Genomic DNA, 24,103 nt, shown 5'->3' with positions numbered 1-24,103 from the left:
GAAAGATTTCCCAAGATTTTTTGATACAGTAGAAGATTATAGCCTGAATGTATGCAAAACAATGTAAAGACTGGCTAACACAAATGTTAACTCATATACTTCACTGGGTTTTCTCTTTGAACTACTACCTAGTAGGAATTCGTTTTTCTGCAAGCCTTTAGCCTGTTGTCTTAATGCTGTACACTCTTTCAAAAATTAGCGAGACAAGCAGACTGCTAAAGATTCAGAGGTCTTCAGATCATGCAATAGCTTCTAGGGCACATTGTTCATCTCAGACAGTAATCAACACAGGGAAAGATGAATTATTTAGGATCTTGATAAATGGTTGTGATCTGACACTGGTCTTAGCTTGAAAAGAAAGATTGAGATCTTTATTCCTGAAAATATTAAAACTTGACTTTGATGGGTTTGCTTGTGTGATTTAAATTAAAAACACTTTTTTTTTTTTGGAAGAGAATTAATTTCCATCTTACTGGAATGTGCATATTTTACAATCATTTTATCCAAATTTTCCTGCTTGTTCATCTGTTTCCGATATTCATAGTTGAAGCAATTAAAAAAATCTAATTGTCAATAAGTTGTTTATTCTAGTGCTTTATTAAGCTGTTTAATTCACTTGGATTTACAAAAAGCCTTTTTACAAAGTTCATTACAAAAGGTTCTTCAGGAAACAAACAGATCACGAGTTCTGTCCTCCCCCCATGATGCTCCATCTGTCTAGACTATATCTATTCAAGACACAAAATAACCTTTGCTCACATCCAGGAAAGAACAGACTTTCAAAAATAATTCCCAGAGCTGATCTGCATATGTTTTTGGGGTAGTTTTACATTCTATAAGGTGTTCTTTCTGGCAACAAAGCACTGAAAACACATGTGGACATGTTAGGAAGATTCCCATAACAGTTTTGATTCGCAAATACTGGAGGCTGTGCCGCTACTGGCCTTGAATTGGTTTTGGATCTGTTTAAGGAGGGCTAGCTCCTGCGGACAGGGCGCTGTCTGTGTGTTTTGAGAGCTGTGGTGTCTGGAAGGTCTCTTCAGTACCAAGGCCACAAATTCAGATCTTGGCTTAAAGTGCATCTGTTCAGAAAGCAAACCTGATTTCTACAGCTTTAGCATTAGTGCTTAGGGAAGAACAGCAAACCGCAGAGACTTTCACCACGGAGTTTTGTCTTACCCTGACTGGGAGCGAGTCAAAGTGTTGGTGCCGGCTGGCAATTTGCCCGTGGCCGGAGCTGGGAGCCTGTGGGCCCGGTGGAGGTGGTGGCCGGCAGCCCACCACCCTGCCCTCCCAGCACACCGGGGGGATCAGGGTCTGGCGAGGCCAGAACTGAGCAGCGAGGTGCACCTACTGGGGCCTCCGCCCTGCTCTGTTTATTCCTGGGCAGTTACCAACCAGCATGAACCTGGGGGCATCTGAGCAAGTGCTGCAGCAGCCATGGGCTTGGCAGAGGCTCCACTGCTTGCTGCCAGTGTTTAGGCTAGAAGTCTGGCAGTGCTGGGACTCAGAAATGGAAGAATATGCGAAGTGCAGGCTGAGCTTTATACAAGTTGAGTGTTTTTTTTTTTTTCTTTTGTTTGTTTCTTTTTTTTTTTTTTTTTAAACCTGAAGTTTAGCTGTTTATGCTAGTGGCATGCTTTCTTTTCCATTCTAGATTTCTGTTCTTCTATATTTTTTTTTTTCCCAAAATATGAGAAATAAACATAATCTTGAATCTTTCTGATAACACTGATTAAACCAACTTCTGTTTTTGAGCACCACAGAGGTCTGGGTGATAACATGTGCCTAGTCATGAGTGGTATCAGCTCCCTCTGCTCTTCTTTCTGTTAGAAATCACCTGGGGACAGTGCTTACCCTGGGCAAAGGAGCTTCCTTCTGCTGATGTGTTTTAACAAACTGATTCCAGGACACATTTTGTATAAGAGAAGAGGAAAGAAAACAGTTAAACTAGGACACACAGGAGACTGAAGACATTAAAATATGAAAATACTTATGGGTGCAGTTTAATTCAGAGTACAATTGGTTACACTGATTCTTTTTAAAGAAGGAAAGAGGAGATAACAGAAAAAAAAAGCCCTTAGTTTCTTGCAAGTAACTAGGGGATATGTTGACTCTTAATAAGATTCCCCATAAAAAGAAAAAAGAACACCCCCACTCCCCCCCCCCCCCCCAAAAAAAAAAAAGCCTCTAGAACCCATTAGTGCCTCAGCAAAATACTATTTTATAGCATAGTTGTTGCAGGCAGAACAATTAACTAAGATGAGGATTGAGGGCCTGCACCAGGCACCTGCAGACTTCTGCTTGTAGGGGTGGGGAAGCAATTAATTCGGTGCTGAGCTCTTCCTTCAGCATCCACAGGGGAAAATGCAGTATCACACAGGGTAAAGCCTCGATTTAGGACGTGTGGCCAAGCAAAGTGTGTGTGAAATGGGAGGAGGGCTGAAGGCCAGACCTTAGAGCATCATTGCTACTTAGGGAGAGAGCGCCAAAATTCCACTTTTTTCCTGAGGATTAGGCTTTAACCTTGTTTTGTGCATCTTTCCTGATGCTTGTTTTTCTTCTCAGATCTGTTTGCACCATTACAGCCCCAGCTTGCCTTGCTTACACCCATACAAAGCAGGGCTGCAGGGGCAGGCGGTGCCATGTGGTCCCATCTCCCCAGGCAGAAGATGGCAGTGAAGATGAGGCACTGATAGTGCTGTGGTCCTTGCCTACCTCTGTGTCTGGTGTGAAGCTTTGTGCGTTTTTGTAGGGTGTTTTAGGAGCGGTGGATGATAGCTGGTCACTGTAGGAAGAATTGAGCAGCATGAATTAAGGCCATTGTTGACCCACAAACAGCACTGCCATATAATAATAGTAGATGTAGGAAGTGTAAATCCTCAGGCACTGGGGGCAAGCATTGTCCTAAGCAGAAGCAATTTGACATTCAGAATATTTGTGAAGTCCCATGGTGGTTTATAATAGACCCTGTATGGCACACTCCAAAATCCGGAAGCCGCGTCTCCTCTTGCTTTGAAGCCAAGAACACTTTGAGCTAATTCTCTCTTTTTTGCCCTTGCCATTGACCTCATTTACAGAGATGAAAGGAGTGAAAACAATTAGCTCACCGGGAAATTCTATTATGTGGAAGGGAGGTGGACGTTTGATCGATACTCAGGGGTTACGGTCTCAGCTGGAAGGGCAGATTTTTGTCTCCCAGATGGAGTGATGCCCGTTAGTCTCAGATGGCTTTGCAAGTAAGAACGATCGCAATCCAGTCTTTTGCTCCTGGAAAACGGAAAGACACCATTTTAATCTTCTCAAGCAGTGAACTGGAGCAGCTATTAAACCTAATTCATCATATTGTTATAGGGGGGAAAAGGGCTTGTTAGGGAAATGTGCTCTTCATTTAGCTGTGACTAGCTGTATAAAGCAGGACCCGCCCAGCCTCTCACTCCCCCAGCCCAGAAGCTGTTTCTCTCTGAGTGTTTCACAACATCACACAACTTGCTCCATTCACACCCATAACAGGGTCTCTGAGAGCCTGCCTTGTTGCTTTACCTCACTGACTTCGACCACACAGCCAGGCTTTGGGCTGGAGCGTATGCTGGTCACACGTACACAGCGTGCCCTGCTGAGGACAGTCTGTGCCATTGGGGTTTCAGCTGTGACTCCAAAGCAGCCGCTCTGCTAAATTGGAGAGGTGAAACAGATCTGGCTGCTCTTGAATTTTAATGTCCTCATTGAAGCAAATGAGCATATATTAAGAGAGGCAAGGGTAAGTGGAGTTTTGCCTCCGAAACTACTGTTCCAGTAGATTGGAAGCAGTGTTTTTTTTTTTTTTTTTTTTTCCTACCCAATATGGAAAAGTATTAGTATATGTTATTTAAGGTTTGTCATTATGAAATGTCAGAGATGCTGATATTTGGGGGTTCAAGTTTCAATTTCTAGTGAGTCAAGTGTTGATAAGCTTTAGAGAGGTATGGCTAATTTCCAGTAAACCTAAAAGCGTAAACTAACACTGTTAATGGTGGAGAGTTCTTGCACCTCTGTTAATGCCCTCTAACATTCACTTATTATTTTCATGCCACTAGTTGCCTTTTGGAATGGATAATTTGCCATACTGAGTAAAGTAATTTGTCTGCTTAGCGTCCTATTTTCCTTCCAGCCATAACTAATGTGGAAAGCTAATATATTTTGCATTTTTATTCTACCTACACTCCAAGACTCTCAATGTTTTTCACTTGTTATGTGTTAGCATAAGAAGCCTTTAAGCTACTCTGATAACAGAAAGATCATAAATTATCTCCATTTGCCAAGGTGGGAAATAAAGCAACGGTGTGACAATGTGTTCTGGCATTCCTGGGACTGGATTTAGATCGCTATAGCTCTGTGACACTAAGCACTACTTCCATATATCTTTATCCTATCTGTTAAAATATGCACTTGTTTGTTTGTTTCAATCACGGTGATTTAACTTCATTTTGGCGGGTCTTGTGCCACTTTGTGTACCTTTTTTTGTTTTGTTTTGTTAACTCACAACAGGGCCACCCATAAATATTTTATTTGCCCTCTTTTCTTGTTTTGCCCAAGGAGACTCTGTGTATTCCTGGCAGTTCCTTGGTTCACCTACCTCTGTTAGGCTAGCTAAACCCAGGAAAATTTTCTAGGTCTCTGTGGTATTACAGATGAGGCACAGGCTTTTCTGATTAAGGTGACTGACCAGTTACACCTTGTTTTTTAGGTGTTTCAGCCTCCAAGCTGCCATGCCACAGGTGGCTGAAGCTGCTCTGTTGGAAGGGGAAGCTGCCAGAGCTGGAGGACATGATGGAAGTCGGTAAGTGAGAAGGATTCTTTGTTCTATGGATTCTTTGGTGTTTGTAGGCTCCTCCTTAGGAGCCACTGGTTAATGTAAGAAAAAGACTTTCTAAGCTATGCATGCTGTTCTGAGTTTTGTATCAATCCTGGTATTTGGTAGCTGTGGAGGTAGGGGATGGTGGCCTGGGCTGGTTTGCTGATGGCAGTGCTCCCTGAGCCTTGTGTCCCAGCTGTCTGCGTGTCCCTGGGTGGGTGGTAAGGGCTGGGGCACTGCATTCTGCACGCTGTGCCCCTGGGAGTCCCCTCGAGGGCCCTGGCTGGGGCTTGTAGCTTCTGTCCATTTTTCTTTGTCCCTCACCCCTGGAGCTTTGTGCTGTCAGTTCTCAAGAAGATAAATGGCAATGCAGAGCTGCATGCCTGCAGCGATAGCAGTAACTTGTTCCTGCTAGAAGGAAGGCTTCCGCAGGGAAGCGGGGCTGGACCCTGCCTGACTCCCCTCTGCCTGTCAACATAGGTCAGGCATTTGACTTCTTCTGCTGTGTGGTTGGTCGTTTTGTTGTTTGGAGTTGCAGAATAATCTGTTGCTCAACACAGTAATATAGATTTCCCTGCATTGTTTTTGGGGTAGCAAAATTTTCTGTTCATACAAAAAAAGTTGTTTTTCTTGTTCAGATTGTATAACATAAGGTATCCTCAACTCAGCAAACAGCAGGGCTTCCTAAGGTGTGTATTGGGCATAGTCTGGGCAAGCTTTCATTCGTGGTGTCCCTGCAGCTGTAACAAGGGGACAGCGATGAGCTGATGTGCAAACTGACCTGAGAAAGTAGGGAAGGAGCTGGGTCTGCAAGGGTTATTTATCTGTCAAGCCAAGCCCGCTTTCATGTCTTTTCTTGTGGAGTACTGGTGCTCAGTGCTGTATAAGTGAAGCTACAGCAGCAGAGAAGCAGAAAAGAGATGACAATCTAGGCAGAAGCATGTATGCTGATTTTGAATGAGGGTGCTTGTCACGGATTGTGCCCAGGAGGACTGTAGCTGTTGTCTAAAAGCAGAGCGAGCATGAGGAAATGTTCTTGGTTTCAAGAATGAGCACAGTGTCCGGGTAGGTGATCAGCAGATTACAATAGTGTACAGCTCTTGCAGTGCTGAGATACAAACCAAGGTCTGATCCAGCTGAGCAGCTTTTCTGCAAGGCTGTTACTTGGAGATGTGGGTGACCTTGGAAACAGAAGGGCTCTCCCTCCAAGAGGGCTGCTCAGAAAGCCTTGCAGTATTGCAGGAAAGGCATTTTGCAATATACCAGGTGGTGAGGATCAGCACAGGCTGGGATCAGTGCAATCTGGAATACCAGGTGGCATGCTAAAGCCTGGTGCCAGCGCAGACTTGCTATCATTCTCATCATATAATTCATTGGTGATCTTGCTAATTTGAAATCAGATCTGCATTTTGTATTGACTTAAATATGTTCTGCCAAATGAGTGGTAGTGTGAAAATCTAGCATTAATTGTGTGTGAAGACACGATTGAAGCCATCATCAAAGCAAGTATAGTTCACTTTAAAGAAGTGTTTTTCACCTTTATCTCCTCTTTTTCCTCGCTCCCTGTTCTCTCCATCACCATTATCTTTATAATGTGACACTTAACAAAAACACTAGGGCTGTTGCATTGGCAGCCGTGCACAGGTACCAGTCAAGCCTGGATGGGGCTGCTGAAATACTCTGGGTCACAGCTGAGCTACAGGTGCTCACCACTGCCCTTCTGGTGCTCCAGATCTTTTCCTGAATGTGCATCGGGCATTGCCCAGTGGGACCTGGTTCAGTGACCTTTTGATAGGTTGTCAGTGTGTGGTTTATTTTCACTTCTCACACAGTTGCTGGAGCAAATGCCTCTGGCACAGATTACAGGTAAGAATGCACCGCAGATGAATCAGATGTGATGGGGCTGCCGCAGTCTGGAAGGACGAGTGCATGGCAATCTTTAAAGCCACATAACCTCTCAGATTTGACTCATGATGTGGCAAAATAAAGTGAGATGCTTAGTTTAAAATGGGGCTACGCTCTTTTTGTATCCATTTTGGAGGAAAAGCAATAGCTTTTAAAAATGTGGGTGTATCTATGAAGGAAGAAGCACTGAATAGAAACAGTGTGAAGAAAACAGTAGTGTTTGCAAGCTGTCAGAGGAGCTTGCCTCCTTATTGATCCTCAGGCTTAACAGAATGTGACAACCTACAGCAACAAAAGTGAACAAGCATGGAAGGATATACAATGCCTGATTAAAAATTTATTAAACTGAACTCCAAAACCTCTGAAGGATATTCATGTCAGGATTTTTTTTTTCTTTTTTTTTTTTTTTTTCTTAGCGGTATTGCTAAACAATCTGGAGTGAATTAGGCCCCTGCAATTGGAAATTTAATTTGGGGTCATCTTTAAATGAACTCTAAAAGCATTAGACTCTGTTTGGCCAGGATCTTTTGCTTTGGGCCTAAGCCCAGCTTGTCATCTCCAAATCAATTCCAAGGTTCCTTTCCAGCCCAAGCTACTATTGATTTTCTTTTTTTCTTTTAACAGAAATTCATCTCTATGGTGATCACATTATATATCTTGGCCAGTAAATCAGTAAAGCCGATTTCAGACTAAGGGGAGCTGATGTACAAGGAAGTGCTGTTGCTCACATTTAGCAGTGGCACAGCAGCTGGTGTGTGTGTCCAGATTGACCAATGTCCTCCCAAGGCCAATGTTTGGGCTCACAAGGCTGTGGCTGCTCAGAATTCGTGCAAAAAAGAGCTCATGTATATATGCGTAGACATCTTAAGCACCTGCCCTGCTTAATCTCGAGTCTTGGAGATGGGTTGTTTCGCTGTTGGTTTGATCTGGAAGTAAAGTGTGGCCCAGCGAAAGGATGCTGCATCTTGCAGGGTTTTGCTTCTGTTGAGCTGTTATCAGAGGTGCTGGGGTGCGTGTTGTCACCTCTGTGGTGACCAGCTGTGACACATTTCACAGGAGCTCTTTGAGCTCTTTTTTTTTTTTTTTTGACTCAATTTTGGTTGTTCCTTCTATGTCATGTTTTGACAGAAGTCCCGTTTGAGTCATTTGCAAGTGTTTTTGCATGAGGAGTGAATGTGAGGTGGCAAATAGCATTTTGATACTATGCTAAAGGTAGCAGTACATGTAAAATATTTCCTTTCAAGACCTGCTTGCTGTTCATGAGCAAGAAGATCATACAAGGCAACATACAGCCACAGTGAGTTGGTTTCCCATTTGAACAGTTCTTATTTTTTAAAACATGTTGTTCTGGAAAAAGTGTGTTTGCAGACTGGAAAACTAAAGGTGTTCATGTAATATGAATTCTTACAGGCTAACTTAAAACATGTAAAGCAACAGATTATTATTATTTTTTAATTTTTCCAGGTGAAAAATGGTCTTTTTTCTAGTGTAAATTTTCATGGGAGTCCAGTGGAAAACAACTAGTGTGAACATAGTTTGAGTCAAGACACAGCAAATAACAAATCTATCTAAATAAAGACCAGGTGGCAATACAAGCCAAAGCAATGGTGTCCTGTGTGCTACTAACTTAGTTAGTGCAGTTACCAATAATTACCACACCCTTAAATGACCATATTGTGTTCAGTAATGTCAGTAAGGTCAATTCACAGTCATAGGATAAAAGGGGATACTCCAATAGCTCTTAATGTGCATCAAAATGAGAAGATTGATATTGACAAGGTGACCTCCGCTCCGAAGGGGCAGTTTATTTTGAATGCCTGTAGTTTTTCTTGTTTATGATTGACAGCCTTGATGGTATGACTATTTTCATTGTATGTGTGTGGTTTTTTTCTCCTAAAGGAGTAGCACAGTTTGTGCTAGTTATTTTGAATGATCCAGCAATAGCACAAGTTAAAAAAGACTAGTAAGATTTTTCTGTAGAAAGTTGCTACACCCCAGTGCCCAATGTCCCCCAAGTGCCCTTTGATCGTTCTCTGAATGACCCCGGCTCTGTGTTAATGTCTGGCATGCAGTTCCGCAATTAAAATGTGTGGCCTGACATCAGTTCCGAATTTGTCTTTCCTTCAATTTTTCATGTCCACCCAATTCATTCTTTCGTCCCCTTAACCTTCTCTGTGTCAGATGACTGCGTTTTATTCTTTGGTTGCTATCTGAGGAAAGTTTACGTGCAATTTACTTCTTCAGTTGCTTTCTTTTTATCTCTTCCCCTCCCCCCCCCCCCCCCCCTCCCCCCCCCCATCTTTTACATTTTCACTGAGCTTTTTACTGAAAATGATTTTAATTGGTATTCTGTAAAATACGGAACCATCCACACTCTTCTACTCCACAGAAATAAAGTCATCTTTCTAAGATATATTTTGCTAATTTGAAGAAGCTATGCTGAACAACGTTAAATAAAAATTGCCTGCAATGCACAGATCTGTATTTGCTAGTAGGGGAAAAACATTAATTTTAAAGGCAGCTAGTAAGCAAAGAAATGTAGTGTTTGTAAATATTTGAAAGCAGACTAGGAAAATACTTCTTGAAAGCATTAACCACTGTTTTGTGCTTGGAATTACATGTGCTATAAAATTTTGGCAACAGCTGTGCTCGTTTCTGCTTGAAGAATGCTTAGGTGCATGCGAAGTTGTAGGTCGGGGTAGCTAAATGCAGGTCTTGAAGACTGTTCTCTGTTTTGGGTGATGGGGAATTTGGGCTTAGTGAGCATCATTACTGTCAGAAGAAAAAGTGTTTTAAATATTCTTTTTTTTTTTTTTTTTTTTTTTAAGTGAATATCTCTAGGATATGACTGTATTAGCTAAAGAGGGAGGTTATGACGTTATGGCTTGAACAATCGATGCAACTGCTCTGAGAGGTGGAGGAGAAAGGGAAGTTATGAAGCAGAGCAAGCTTGTGACAGAACATAGGTTTCAGCAGAGGGCTCTTTAACCTAAGCTTCCTTGGAGGTTGAGTGTACTTTCTGCAGAATGCACTGTGTATTGCACTGTGCCTTCCTGAAGGATATGGTATCACAGTTATGGAAAGGATCTGCACTGGATAAAATAAATCGTGCAAACACAGTGGCACCTGCAGCCCCCTGTTTGAAGCCTTTTGGTTTGCTAAATGCATTATAAGAGAAAAGGATGACAATTTTTTGAGGAGACCAACTCTGTGGTTACTGGTTTTCTGTCCTTCCCATGTTCCCTTTTTTTCTTCTGGAGATTTGTTTTGCAAATATGATGCGGCTCTGAACTCATGTCTGGTGCAGAAGTTGCTCCATTTCCCTTAGGTGGGTGGAGTCACTGCATTCAGGTGGCAAAGGGACATTCATTAGGAGAGCACTTTGAAGCAGGGCTGTAGGTGTAGTACCTGTGCTCAGAGATTGCAAGTGGCTTGACAGCCCCAGAGTAAGCAGACAGACACCTTGGACCCTCCTGTCCAAGTTCTCTGGTTAATGTCCCCTTCCCCACACCAAACCTCTGGTGATGCCTGAGCAGCAGCACAGGGTGGTTGATGCCTCCTGTGTGTGTATTGGGGCTGGGAATGATGCCTGCTTTGATGTATAAGGTGAAGGAGTAGCTTATGCTTATTCCCATGTCAGGATCCGCATCACACCTTCAGCTGCGTGTCCAAATGTGAAAGTTTGGAATAAGTATTATAACAAGTGAGCAGTAGGCAAACGTAACTTCTGTTTTGATACATAATAATATTCTTTCTGAGATATTCAGGAAATGCTTTGCCTTACGAAAGAGGTAGTATTTCAACTAAATTTTCAGGCTAGCAGTAACTGTCTTCTCTGATTTTCTGTTAGTCAAATCATAGGCATCTTTGAGATTGAAAAAAGGAAACAATATTTTACCAGGAAAAAAACACCCTGATGCTTCAACCAACTCCTAAAAATAAGTTCAGAAACTGCACATTTGTAATGAGTTCACATTGATTTTTTTTTTTCTTCCCATAGATACAAAGATTTATTTTCTCTAGAGTGCAGTAAATCTGAGGTGGAAAACAGGCCAGCATACCTTCATCAGTTGCCTCTTGGGAAATGGCACTCGTGGAGAGATGGCCAGCCTAGAGACTTGCTCAGAAACTCTGAGCCTGAAACTCTCCTTCAGAGAAGCATTGCAAGGTTTAATTGCAATGACAATGATTTCAGTGTTTAGACCAGTAAACCCACCTGGCAGTTTCTTGAAGTTCAGCTGTATATGGTGAGAGATGGTAAACTACTTGTGGAAGCAGCACATCGTGACTTGCAACTGCGTATACATACATATGTATACCTGTCTTGCTGTGAGCAGGGTGGGCAGCCAGAGAGCTCCAGAGCAGGATGAGAGGTGCGAGAGTGTGAAAGAAAGGGGGTCAGGGACTTCTGAGTGAGCAGAAGAGAGGTATTTTTGTCAGGTCGGTTGAGAAATGGCTCTTGGTACAGAGGTGGCTTTTGCTGAGCATTTCGATGTTGCAGTGTTTGGTCACACTCTTCTGTTTGAAGGCACATCTTTCATATTAACCTGGGCAATGTAGATGTGCTAGAATGCTTCTCTTACTAATATCCATTAAAAACCATTTGCTTTAACCTCACACTCTTCATTGTCTTTGCAGGTTTTTAATTTGGGTTTTGAAGCGGTTTACTTCTGTATGTCTCAGGCTTCAGTGAACTCCTGTTCTGCTCTCTGCTCTGGGGGCCAAGCTCTGGGAACAGAGAAATGTGCAAGCCTTAGGCACCCACTTGTCTTACCTGGGATGGCTCTTTCTCTGTAACAAGCCAAAAGAGCCAGGCAACTTTAGACAGTCCATAAGAAGAGCTTGAGAGGTTGATTGTATTATTCATTTATTTTTGTTTGTGTGCACGTTGTGCTAAATCCTTTCCAGCTCCTTAGACTGTCTCTGTTGCAAAATTTGTCACCAATAGAAATGATACACCTAAAATTCATGGCTTGTTACAGGAGTTGATGCTAGGGATATTATATGATACTCAGTCATGCTGTTGGTCTCTCCTAGCTCAGAGTAGGCTCAGGCAGATGATCAGATACTGGGTCTGCAGAGGGATGCTGAAAGGCAGTGGTGGACCTGAGCACTGATGGCCCTGGAGCAGGAGAGGGCTGGCGTGTGGGGGGCATCTGGTCTGTGTGTGCTGCTGCTGTGGCATCCCCAGCACGGCAGGGATGCACAGGCTGCCGCCCTGACCTGTGGTTCTGGGTCACGTTACCTCATGTGTTCCCCTGGGATTGCTGCTCTTTGCAAACGACTTGCTCTGATTGTATCTGCTTAATCTGGTTCTGCAGAAAGTACTGCTGGTATCTTTTGCACCAGTGGCGAAGCTCTTGTGAACAGTTACCCCTAAAGTTAATGAACACTTGGTTTCTTTGAAACCCACGTAGTATCGAAACAAAAATATCTAAATTCCTTTTATTCAGGATACACAAGTTTTCAAGTGTTTACACTTTTTCTCTCTCCCCCCCCCCCCCCATTTTTTCTTTCTGTTATCATCTGAGCTTTGTTTTCCCACCTTTTTAGTCCGTGGCCTGTACACAGTTTAACATCAGAGATGTCAAACAAGAAGAAAAAGAAGCTCTGGGCAGAAAGTATTGCTTGCTCCTAGGGGTCTGTATCTCTGAAGCTCTGCAAAGTCTTTTGGTTCATCAGTCCATGTGATTTGTAGACAGCAGCCGCCACTGCCTCGCTACTTCTGCTGTTGGCTGTCCCGCCTGGGCAGGGGCCATCAGCAGAAATGGCTCCTGCAGTGCAGGGCTGGCACTGCTGAGTGTCGCCTCGGGCAGAGGCTGCTGCAGCCCTGCGAGAACTGGCCTGGTTCTTCCTCCACTGCCCTCAGTGAATTCCTGGAGCACAGGAAAAGGGCTGCAAGGGGCACAAGGTCCATGTTTTTCAGCAGTGAAGTTACTGTTACAGTTTTAGTGTGATCCCAGGCTGCTTTCATATACTCTCTTCTGAGGGTAGAGAAAATGACTACTATGACAAGGCAAGCATGCTGCTTTGGTTAAGATCTTTTTTTCCCCTTGGTATTAAGGAAGGGGGGAGTCCTGTTGATTTATTTCCATTTTTTGACTCTGACATGAACCAGTAGCTGAAATCCCGAATGCTCTTTCCCCTGTGACCCTGCAAGTGGGAGTGTTAGGCAGGTTGAAGGCTGGAAGCATGCAGAGTGAACAGGCAGTGGTGTTTTGCTTTGTGTGGTGCTGTACCTCTAACCCCACTGTCAGCCCATTGCTGACAGCAACAAGGACCCGGGTTGAATTTTAGGGGTCAGTAATGAACATTGGTTTAAGCTCCCACCTGGAAAAACTTAAGCTAATTGTCCTAGTGTTGAACAAGTTGCTCTTTGCTAAATAATTTAATAAAGTGGTGCTTTACTGCAGGGAGAAAAAGAGAGGGCATCAGGAAAGAAAACAGCTTTGTACACACTTCAACAGGCTGCTTCTTTCCCCAGGGCAGCCCGGGCTGCTCAACCGCCTGTGTGCAGGGGTAGTGCCGAGCGCTTACCTCCTGCCTCGTGGTCTGCAGCATACGTGCAGAGCCCTTATCTACAACAGAAAAATGGCTGCAGGTCAGCTTGTAACTACTGTTTTCAGGTCCTGTGAATCAGCCCTTCTCAAGATGAAAAAAGTCAGGCTGATTTCTTTCTGGGAGCTGGAAGTGTCTTGTGGCCCACTGGGTGCAGAGAAGACCTGTAAGTGTTCATGTAGAATTATGCATGCAAGTCACTTATTTTTTGGGTAATACCGTGGTATACTGCATTATCTTGAACAGGCACATGGGCGAGGTGTTTTCATTCTGTAATTTGGGGCTTTTTACGTTGAGCTTGTTACCACTCTTTATTTTGCTTGCTTGTGAGTCATGAAACTAGAGCATCTAGCCACTCAAGTGTGTCCTTGGTCAGCTGGGTTGAAGTACAAAAGGGACTGACTGAAGTAATCTTCTGATCCCATGCTCTGGGAAGAAAACTTTTTATGAAAGGATGACAGGTAGGTATGAAGAATGGCAGGAAGGATCAGCTAAGCCTGCTTTGTGCCACAGGCAAGCCCTCAAGTGCAGGGTGCTCCTAGCTGTGCCAAGCTTCCACCTCACACAGTTGGCTCCTGCTGGCATCAGCCACTTTACCAGGATGTTACAGGTTGTACTGGTAGTGGGGCATGATTCTCCTTTCTTATGTCACTAGAGAAGTGGTAGGGATGTATTTAATTCTCACAAATGCTACTGAAGTAAAATAGTGTCAGAATATTTCTTTTGTCTAAAACAGATGGTGATGCTTGTACTGCACCCTCAGTTCTAGCATATTCTTAATGGTTTTTGTTGTTCTGAGGCATGATGGATTTAATCTTTCCAATTTTGTTACAAAATCCAAGACTGATCGCTTTCAATACAGCTCACAAAAATATGGGCAGCAAGGGGCGGAAAAGTCAAAATATTTCAACAGTTGATATATTCAGTCTCTAGGATCTCATTATAATTTTATTTCTGCATTCAAATAGCGCATATGTATGTATATATACTTAAACATTCTAGTAAGGGGAAGTTAGATTTTTTGTTCTTAGTTTTCAGTAGATTTGCACAGAGTATTGTTGTATGTTGGTGACAAATACTATAAAAAGCAATGTAACAAAGATGTGCCTTACACTGGCAACTAAATGTGAGATTCCTACAAATTCATAGTTTGAGTATATTGACTAAATTGTTCCTGAGTGGTATGAAAAGCAGTATTCTGCTCTCTTTTTTTTCTTTTTTTTTTTTTTTTTTTTTCTAATTTAGCTGAGAAAATCTGATTTTACAGGGCTGGGATGAAAAGCATTTTACAAAGGTATTCTGTTTATGTTTGTGGATTTAAGCATATACTTCATAGGTTTTTGCAGCTGATGATGTGTGTCTGGAGAAGCGGGCTTCAGACTTCAAGGTTCTTGCCATTGTTCTCTGGGTGCATGCAGCTAACTTGAACTGAGCGAGTATTCTCTTGGTGCTGCTGACACGTGTGCCTCTAAGTCATAGTGTGTCCCTGTCTGTGGCTAGTCTTGTTCACTGAGGACATGCTGCATTTCATGTTTTTTTTTTTTTTTTTTCCCATATCATAGTTATAGCAGGAAAATGCTCTGTGTTCTTATTTTGTTCTGTTGGGCTTTTTTGTTTTTCTTGTCTATGGCAAACTGGACACCACACGTGAGAACTGTTGTAAGTGCTTGCTAATTCAGCTAGACACCAGGTACAATAGGTGACCCTGGCATCGGTTAATTACCATAATTCTTCCTGATGAAGAATTGCTCTAACAACCTTCTTGGTAGTCACATTCTTCCGCCCTATAAACGTAGCTGGAAAGGAGAAAGAGAGAAAATACTGCATGTCTTAGAGCCAGCCTGCTGATGTGGAGATTGACGGAAAAGAGAAATTTCTATTTAGTTGAATTCTCCATGACAGAAGTTATTGCACATATCCTACATCTCTTACTCTGTCCAACCTGTTTCCATAACAGTAGAAGCTTAGTTTCTCCAGCTTTTATTTCCATTCACAATGGATGACGCTAATGCATCCTGATACCGAGGAGAAACTTTCTTAAACAAAAAAAAAGTGTAATTTTTGGATTATAGGCAGGTACTAAAAATGACACTCACTTTCTAAAGTTCATAGCAGGAATATTTTCTAGGGCACCTGAGAGTTTCGTTTTTGAGCTTATGTTTCAAAACTGATAAAACGTGGATGGTTTGTTCTTGCTGCAGTATTAATTTCATTTATGAGGAAAGCCAAGATATCAAATATTGACCTGACCTAGAGAAAATATTGACAGTCGAACTAGAAACATTACTGGCTGAGGTGCTGGGACAAGAACAGGAATCCCTTACCAAGGGTGCACTGAAAACTTAGCTTGAGGCTAATGCAAAGAGACAGGTTGTGGGGGTTAATACTAGCTGGGGAAAGCCTCGGCAAAACCAGAAGGGAAGCGGATTCTGAATGTCTTCCTAAATGTCATTAGGCTTTGGGGATTTAGGCACTGCTTTATAACCTATTGCAGAGTGATTGATAGTCTCCTAGTAATCCTTTTCCCCTTCCAAAACTCTAAGCCACCTGCGTTGCTCTCAGAAGGCAAGATATGACCCATCGCATATACAGTTTGTTACACTTACCTTGTTTCCTCAAGTATGCCTGTCATTGTGACCGGCAGAGTTCTAGAAGATTCTGTAACTTCATGTGTTGGACTTGTGGTATTAAAACACTTGATGATTTCTAGTCTGTGGCTTTATTTTTTTATTTTTTTCTTCCTTCGCCTCCAAATCATGTCAGTATTCCGGGTTCTCCTGCTATTGGATATTTGGATAACTATTGGATATTTTTATTTTACTTTGAACTGGTATTTAAAAGGATGTAGGAGGCACCTTGGGTCTCCTTAAATGACTGAACAGAAGGCAGTGGTGGTTACTGCTTGTCACTGTACTTTATACAGGATTAAACCAAGTGAATAATGTCAGGCATCAGCTATGAAGCTATTGAAAACAGCACCAGGTGAAGACAGTTTCATAGCACAGTGAAAGGGGAAATTTCTGGAAATGGTCTGGATGCTACTCCTTGCTTTGTCAGTATGACCAGGGGTGTTTGGCTTCTTGTATTTATTTCTCTATGTCTGCATGCTCCCTTTTTGTTCCTCACTGCGCATGCATGGGACACCCAATGAGCCAGGTCCTGGGGTTTGTCTTCTTTCCACTTCACCTTTTCAGAAGGGCTGAAATACTGGACATCTTCGGTCCATTTTGTTACTAAACTGAAAGCAATGCAAAATGGCTGATAGTGCTATGCACATATTGCATTCCAAGATCTTACAGCTACCAATTACTTGTAGTGCAGTAATTATTAAGTAAAACTGATCTGCCTGAGGTCAAAGCCAGGAATAGGGTATGTCTCTCCTGACTCCAGGTCCAGTGACGCAGCTGTTAATTCACACAGTGTCTACTTCGAGTTCATTAAAAATCTTCTCCCACAGCTTGCCTCCCTCAGCAGCCAAAAATTCTCCTTTTTAGTAGAAGAAAGGAGCTTCCTTTGGGACTCTGATTGCCCCCATGGTGGAAGAAGTTCTCCAGCTCAGAGTGTGCACTATCTTTTGAAGTGCTGTTAGCCCTTTTTGACCTAAGAAATAAGAAGGGAGCCAAACTCTTGCATCTAAGCTTGAAATGTGTGTAATGTAGCCAGGGTATGTGTGCTAGATGCTTTTTTCACAATGCAGAATGCTGCAGCTGATGTGTGTTAAAAGCTCTCTGAGATGAAAACTTGGTTTATTGTAACAGAGAGGATGCCCACTCCCCCTTCTAAGCCAACTAAACTTTTAAATAGAACTACAGAATAGGAAAATGGGAGTCAGGTTGTGTTTGTGGTGTGTGTGTATTTATTTATTTTAAAGAATAATAGATTTTTAGACTAGAAGCTAATACAAGTTCAGATAATACATGTCCAGGACTATTTAAATGAGTTCCTGCATATTAATTTGTATCCATACATGGAATGCTTTGAAAAATTATTTTGGAGGGAGTTGGGGCTATTGGAGTTGTTTGTTTCAGCATACGATGTTAAAAGCTAAATCCTGCATGTTTCTGGAAGAAGACCTACATATATGCTTTAAAATACTTAAGACCTCCTTCTAGTATAATAGGTGTACACTAAAACGATTGTTAGCATTTTCCAAAATGATATTGAAAATTAGTGTTAGGTATGTTTATGTACTCAGCTCGACCACAGATCCTCTAGAATGATTTTGGAAATGTGGCTTTAAGTTTTATGTTCTGTAATCTACTGGATGCTCCTTTTCACTCCTTAGGGTTGAATAATTGTTTTCTGAAAATCTTGCATGTTTTTTTCATATGAGTTCTCAGTCTAATGCTTTGAAAAGCTGCTACAGAAATTTGGTGTTATGAGTTAAGCTAGCTAAATAACTGGGGCTTTCTGCTGCCAGATTCAAGTCAATATTGCAGTATGGCATGTACACAAACATTGCAAGTGCTTGTAGTTGAAAGTGGCCAAGAAGTGGGAGAAAGGAAAGGAGAAAGAAGATTAAATCCCCTCATTATTCCTGCAGATGTTTGAGCTATTGGAGACAATAGCACTTTAACAGACTGTTCTTCCCCTCCATTCCAGGAGCGATGCCAGCGCTCGCAGGAACAGGAAACTTGGCAGTCACAGGCGTCTCTTTATTAGTGTGCGGTGTCTCTTAAACTTTCTCTCACCTACCTCAGAGATCTGCAGAATGACGGAGTTTCGTAGAAGTGAGAAACTATGGTACCTTAGAAATCAGACTGAGTTAGAGCTGTGTCTTTCTACGTGTTGCTGCTCCTTCTTTTGAAGACATTCCCCATTATATTATGTATGATGTCAGAGCTTAATGATGTGAAAGACTAAATGTAATTATCAAAAACATAAAGCCTGTCTTCTCCAGGTACATCTAACTCAGATACTATGAAATGCACAGAGAATGGCATTCTTAATGATGCTCATGTCTTTTTTTCTTGCTAGTCATTTATTTATTTATTTTAAAATTATATCTTCAAATTTCGTACCCAGATTTTAAGGGGGTAGCACTGTTCATAAGATGTCATGAGTTGTGTATAGAAACTGTAGAAACCCAGCCCACATCAGGATCCAGTGGAATTCATATTTCTGTCAGATATTTATACTACCTAGATGAAGGACTGATACCCGTGCTTAATTTCAAGCTTAAGAATTAAAATACGCATATGGTTAGTGCACATGCTGAGCTGGAAACATGCAAGAATGATGCCAGAGTAATTTCTGTTGAGCACTTGTGTGCTCGCTTTGTGTATGATGCTACAAAAGTGTCAGTTTATTGCTGACAGCGATAATAACACAAGATCATATGCCTTCTTCCTGGAACACTGTTAATCAAAGAGATCAATACAGCAAAGAATATGCATGTAGGAAATATTGTCACACTGACTCTAACTTCTGATGATGGGCAGATTTCCTTTTCTTGTTCATTCTGTTAGTACTTTTACTAACTTAAAGACAGCAATGATCAAATTTCAGTGGTATTGCAGAGTGAATATCAAGTCCCACTCTGGACTTCTAAATGCATATTTTTCTCTCTGTGCATATATCCTATTTGTGTATGAAAATATGTATGTATCATAACATTCTGTAGGTCTGTTCTTATAAATTTATCAGCTCAATATTGATTTATTATTTTTCCTTTAATTTTATTTATTATTTTTTTAAACAGAATGGCACGTTGCCCTTACGAAAGGTATTCCTTTGAAAGGTCATCTTTAAGTAGGCTGACAAGGTTATTATTTTTAGCATGGTATAGTAAATAGGTTGCGGAAGGTACATCACGAAACCATGAGCTTAAAGGGGAGGAAGAGGCACTTCTATCTGTAGCAGTGATATCACATCAAGGATGATGTACTTGGAAAAAGGATCCATTAAGAACAGCAATCCTGAGAGCCAAAACAAATGACAGGATTAGCTGGATGGAGCATCTGTTATTAATACTGAACAGTGCTTTTTGAAAACGAATGTGAAGCATTAGCATGGTAGTGAAAATTAATTTTAAGGCTTTCTCATGAAAGAGAGAATGAATGAGCTTCATGCTTTTCTTTATTTAGAAGTATTGTTTTAATTTCTTGCTTTATCTGAAGTCTGAACTCAAATTCAATTCTAAGCGGAGAAGGGATGCCTGGAATGCTGGCTCTTCCCGATCCCCTAGAGGACAGCATGTCTGGTGCAGCACAGCAGATTACTTTTTAGGGGGACCTAACTACATGCTTGATCAGGGAAAGGCAGGCTGGCTAATGCTCATTTATTGAGTGGTAAGCAATGGAAAATTAGCAAGAAACTGTGGCACATTTTGAGGGCTTTATTGATCTGATTTCCCTGCAGAACTGATTTCTGCATGAAAGCAATCTACCTGCTCTCAGGAGCTGGGGTGCATACACTGAAGTTTAATTGAGTCTGGCAATCATGATAAATACAGATTGTTCTCAGGAGTCTTTCTCCAGTGGCACCAAAGAACAAATGCTCCATAATCTCCTGCTTGTTCTCTCCCTCTCCTCCCCTCCTTTTCTCTCTCTCTCTTTTTTTTTTTTCTTTTTTTTTCTTTTGGTCATTACTGCTTTTCTGTAGCAAATGCTGAGATTTGAAAGATTTATAGTGTACTTTTCTTCAAAATCTGGCATCACAATCCAATCCTTTTTTGTTAGGACTTGCTTGATGGTTGACAGTGACTGTTGTGAATGTCACTGTTTATAACTGTAGTGACCATTAAAGGTTGAGTACATTTTGTGTGTCTTTCCCTTGACTATAAACACAAGTTTACCAACAAATATCAAGCACAAGAAGGTTTAAGCTCAGCTATACATGGCAGAGATAGTAGTTGCTACAGCCTGCGGTTGGACGATGGTGCTTTATGCGACTTTATAGCAGCAGCTTTCATTGAGGGAGCTGGGACCACAATGATTAAGCATATTTTATAAGTATGCTTCAGAATATGTATTTATAAGCTTATTGTACTGTATGCTGAGTACACTGTGCTACCCTGAGCCTTTGTCTGGGGAGACAGTGTGGCTGAATAGGTGCATCTCAACAGGAAGACCAAAGCCTAGGTTCCACTCACTGCCTCAAGAAACTTCTGTATCTCCCTCCCTCTCTTAGACTGTAAACTCGCACTGAGAAAGAAAGGTGCCTTCCTGTGTGCTGATACAGAGGAAGGAACAACAGGGATTTATCTGGCCCACAACATAAGACTTCCCTACTACAAAGACTAATAAAAAAAAAAGCATCTTCCTGCTTAACTTTAATCCCTGTGTTACTGCAGTACAGCTGCAGATCGCATATTTTGCTCAAGTCTCTGGCTGTCCTGTGGAGTGAGCAGCAATTCCAACTTGTTAACTTGTGAGTGGAAAGGTCATTTCATCTCTGTTTCTCATTAGATGGCAGGTAAATGGCAGAGCTGGGCTCCTGAGCTGTGACAGGAAAGACCAAGTAGTGTGTCTCGGCTGTGGGGCGGGCAGGCGGCTGTACGTGCGGAGCTGCGGGCTGTAGGCACAGTGATTCTGATAGCTGCGAGATGGCCAGCTGTCAGCTGCATCCAAGTCCCCGGTGATATCAACCCAAATGAATTTTAGATTTTACTTTTGAATTCAAATAATTTCAAGTCATATCAGTAAGAATAACTACAGGGAAAATAGTGTTTTCATTATCTACAGATTCTTACCAGAATACAGGAAATGCCAACCTAAAGGACTAAATTTAAAGGTTCTTAAGTAGCTTGTGAGGTTCTGTCTTTCTAATACCTCGCTTCAGCTAGTATCTGACAGCTGTTTTGCTAATCGAAGCTCCAGCAGACAAAGTATTTTTGAAAAATATATCATCGTTTATATTGATTTTTATTTTTTTTTGTTCCAGGCTTTGTATATTTCAGCAGTTTAGTTGTGTGGCTAAATGTGGCACAGAAACTTGCCTACTTAGGCTGTCAAATTTTCAGTCTACGCAAAACAAATTTCAGGCTATGTAACCTAGCAGGGAATAGCTGCAGTACAGGAACAAGCAACACTTTCAAAGATGTTAAAGCTGAAATAGGGTGAGCTGCAGATCTTTCATTTCTATTAATTATTGGGCTTTAATACCAGCCATGTTAGAAAGTACTGTTAGGGACAGTTGTGTGTGTATGCTTCAATTATAAAATAATACTGGAATATCTACATGGATTTTTGATCTTAAAACCCCAGAGTACCTCTGCCCAGCTGCTGCTGGCAGGGGCCACCACCTGCCTCTGCACGTGGGGCCGGTGGGAGCAGAGCTGGGGCCGGGAAGGAGCTGATCCTCCAATGCCCCGAGTGGGCCTGGGTCAGCTCTGCTCTGCTCTCCACTCCAGCAGGAGAGCCAGAAGGCAACGCTGTGCTTCTTACTGTTGTTCTCAGTCACTGGCTGTCCCACAGCGTGCTGCAGTGCTTGGGTACCAGAAGGATGGATGAATTTGGGGAACCATCTGTGGGATTTTGACTGTGAGCAGAGTTTTTTTTTTTTTCTTATGAGAACACCCATACCTGTATTTGTGTGTGTCCTAGGGAGACTATTTTCTCATCTAGCAGCATGATTGACTTTGCTTTGGGATGCTTTCCCTTTGAGCAACTGTGTGCTCCTAAGGTTGGGATCACATCAGGCAGAATCCTCTAGTTCCCAACAGGAAATTCAGTATCAGGTGGCTGTGTGGCAGGGCGCTGGTGCTTTTGGGCTCCTTTTCCAGGTGGCCTTGCAGTCTCTTCAAGTCCTGGCACAGATTCATAGGATGGTGGTTGAAAGCTTGTTTGTTAATAGTTCAGGTTGTTTCTTATGTGACTAGTTTGGGGGTATTAGATTTGTGTGAGTGCTATGTTCGTTAAAACCTATTGGCTAAGTTTGGATATGTGTATTACAGTTGCAAAAATATTTCCTTGGACAAAAGCATTAATGCTTTCTTCTACTTTCCAGAGCAGAGAACGATTCAGTAGAAGAAAACCAGAGGCTGTTTTCTAGCACAGTTGTTATACCTCGACCTTTTTAAAGGAGAGACTGTATTGTGAATCTCCTTAAACTAGGAGAACATCAGTGATGCCTTTTGTGTCCCATTTCTGCCCCTCCCACTTTCTTTTTTGGTTTTGTTTTTATTCTTGACTCTGCTTACAGGGCTTGTTCCTGTAAATCCTGGTGCTTCCACTGACTTCGCTGGAGTACTCTGTATGGGAACTTTGCGGAATTGCAGCCTTTGTGTCTGCTGAATTATAAATGAAACAAATTGAAAATAGCAATCTTGCTTTTAAGCACTTCTCACACACTCGCTTTTCTCTTTGGCTGCTGCTTGTGGTTAATTCTGCCACCAATTAGGGAATAAATGCAGGCAGCTAATATCAGATCACTTGTACACAGAGGGATGTAAAAGCTGAAAATTTCAGGATACATATAACATCTCAGCTAAGTATATTCTTTATTGCTTTATATTACAGTGACTAGAACAAAGAGACATGAAGGAAACACTTATTTCCTGGCTCAAGGAATCCTCTATGTAAGGTGTGTGCGTATTCTCTTCTAATTTCTTACAGTTGTTCTTTCATCCAGAGTTAATAGTCTTGAAAGCTTAAGAAAACTGTTTCTCTGTCTCAACTTTTCCTCTTTCTGAATATATTTGGATATACTGGGTTTATCTGCTTATCCACTTTTGTTACGTGGGCTTTACAGCTCATAGAGATCAGGCAAAATGTTTTTAGCACTGTTTCAATCATAACTGATTATGGAAGGTGTAGGGATTTGCTGGTTGTTAGGTGCTTAAGTATTTTGAAACAGAGGCCCAATGTACATCTTGAATTAATATAATCCAATTTACTATCCCATAAGTTATCGTTTTCAAGCAAAACCGCCTAAGTTTGTTTTTAAGTAGCACAGGGAGAAAGCAGTTAAGTGTACTTATGCGAGATTTTTGTGAGGCAAAACCACTACTTTCCCAGCTGGAATCTGCTTTCAAAATATAAATTTATCAGATAGATACAAAAAAGCATTTCTTGTTTGACAGCAGTAGCAAGCAGGGGGTCTCAGACCATTTGCTGGTGAACAAGATTACATATCATAAAGCTGTCATGAGTTGGCACTAATTTGACAGTTTGTTGGCTCAAGAGACTCCAGCACTGTGAATGCAGGGGATAGAAATGTCTCTGTGATGCCACAAGGTTCACATGGAGGGCATTGATGAATGGCAGACAAATTGGATGCCTAAGTAAAGTTGTCTTGTGCTTGGGGGGGACATATTAAACCCTACAAGTTTCAGTTGTAAAATGTGTAATGGAAGACAATGGGAAATGGAAGACTCCTTAAAAGTAGAAATACATGGACTTTTGTTCTTGTATGTCTCTTTGATGGGCTGATTTTTAAGTGTCCTAATATTGAGCTTGTCTGCACACACTCTCCCACTTAGCTGTTTCCCTTGGAGCCTTTTACACCAGTCAGAACTTATTAGCTATAAGCTCATAATCTTTGGCTAATATGCAGGCTACTTTTGGGTCTCAGAACAAAGAGAGCAAAAGAGTGCCTCGGAAATGAAATACATCAACAGGCCTTAAGGACACTATAATGGGGAAAAAGCAAATGGGTAGAAAAAAAAAGGGTGATAAGTAACAAATGTCTTGTTTAAAGCAAAAACTTCTGGTTGTAAATGTGTTTCAAAGATGTTCATATTTCATATTCACGTTTCAAAAGCTATTTTGCTGTCTATGCAGCTCATTAGCGAAATTAAATCTAAAATACTGGCTAATGTATTTGTTGCCATTTGCCCCAAAGGGTCCCATTTATATGACTATC

General features: G+C 41.7%; 1 long non-coding RNA gene across 2 annotated transcripts in view; it reads left to right on the top strand.

Moving 5' to 3' along the window:
• Positions 1-3,451: 3,451 nt before the first annotated feature.
• LOC137859786 (uncharacterized) overlaps positions 3,452-24,103 on the top strand; it is a 170,267-nt gene continuing 149,615 nt past the window's right edge. For both annotated transcript variants that reach the window (XR_011098550.1, XR_011098549.1), the window contains exons 1-2: positions 3,452-3,760; positions 4,727-4,819. This is a non-coding gene — a long non-coding RNA (uncharacterized lncRNA). The remainder of the gene's footprint in view (positions 3,761-4,726; positions 4,820-24,103) is intronic.

Source organism: Anas acuta, chromosome 7, assembly GCF_963932015.1.
Source record: "Anas acuta chromosome 7, bAnaAcu1.1, whole genome shotgun sequence".
NCBI lineage: Eukaryota > Metazoa > Chordata > Aves > Anseriformes > Anatidae > Anas > Anas acuta.
The sequence above is the reverse complement of the archived record's forward strand: the minus strand, read 5'-3'. Positions and strand labels throughout refer to the sequence as shown.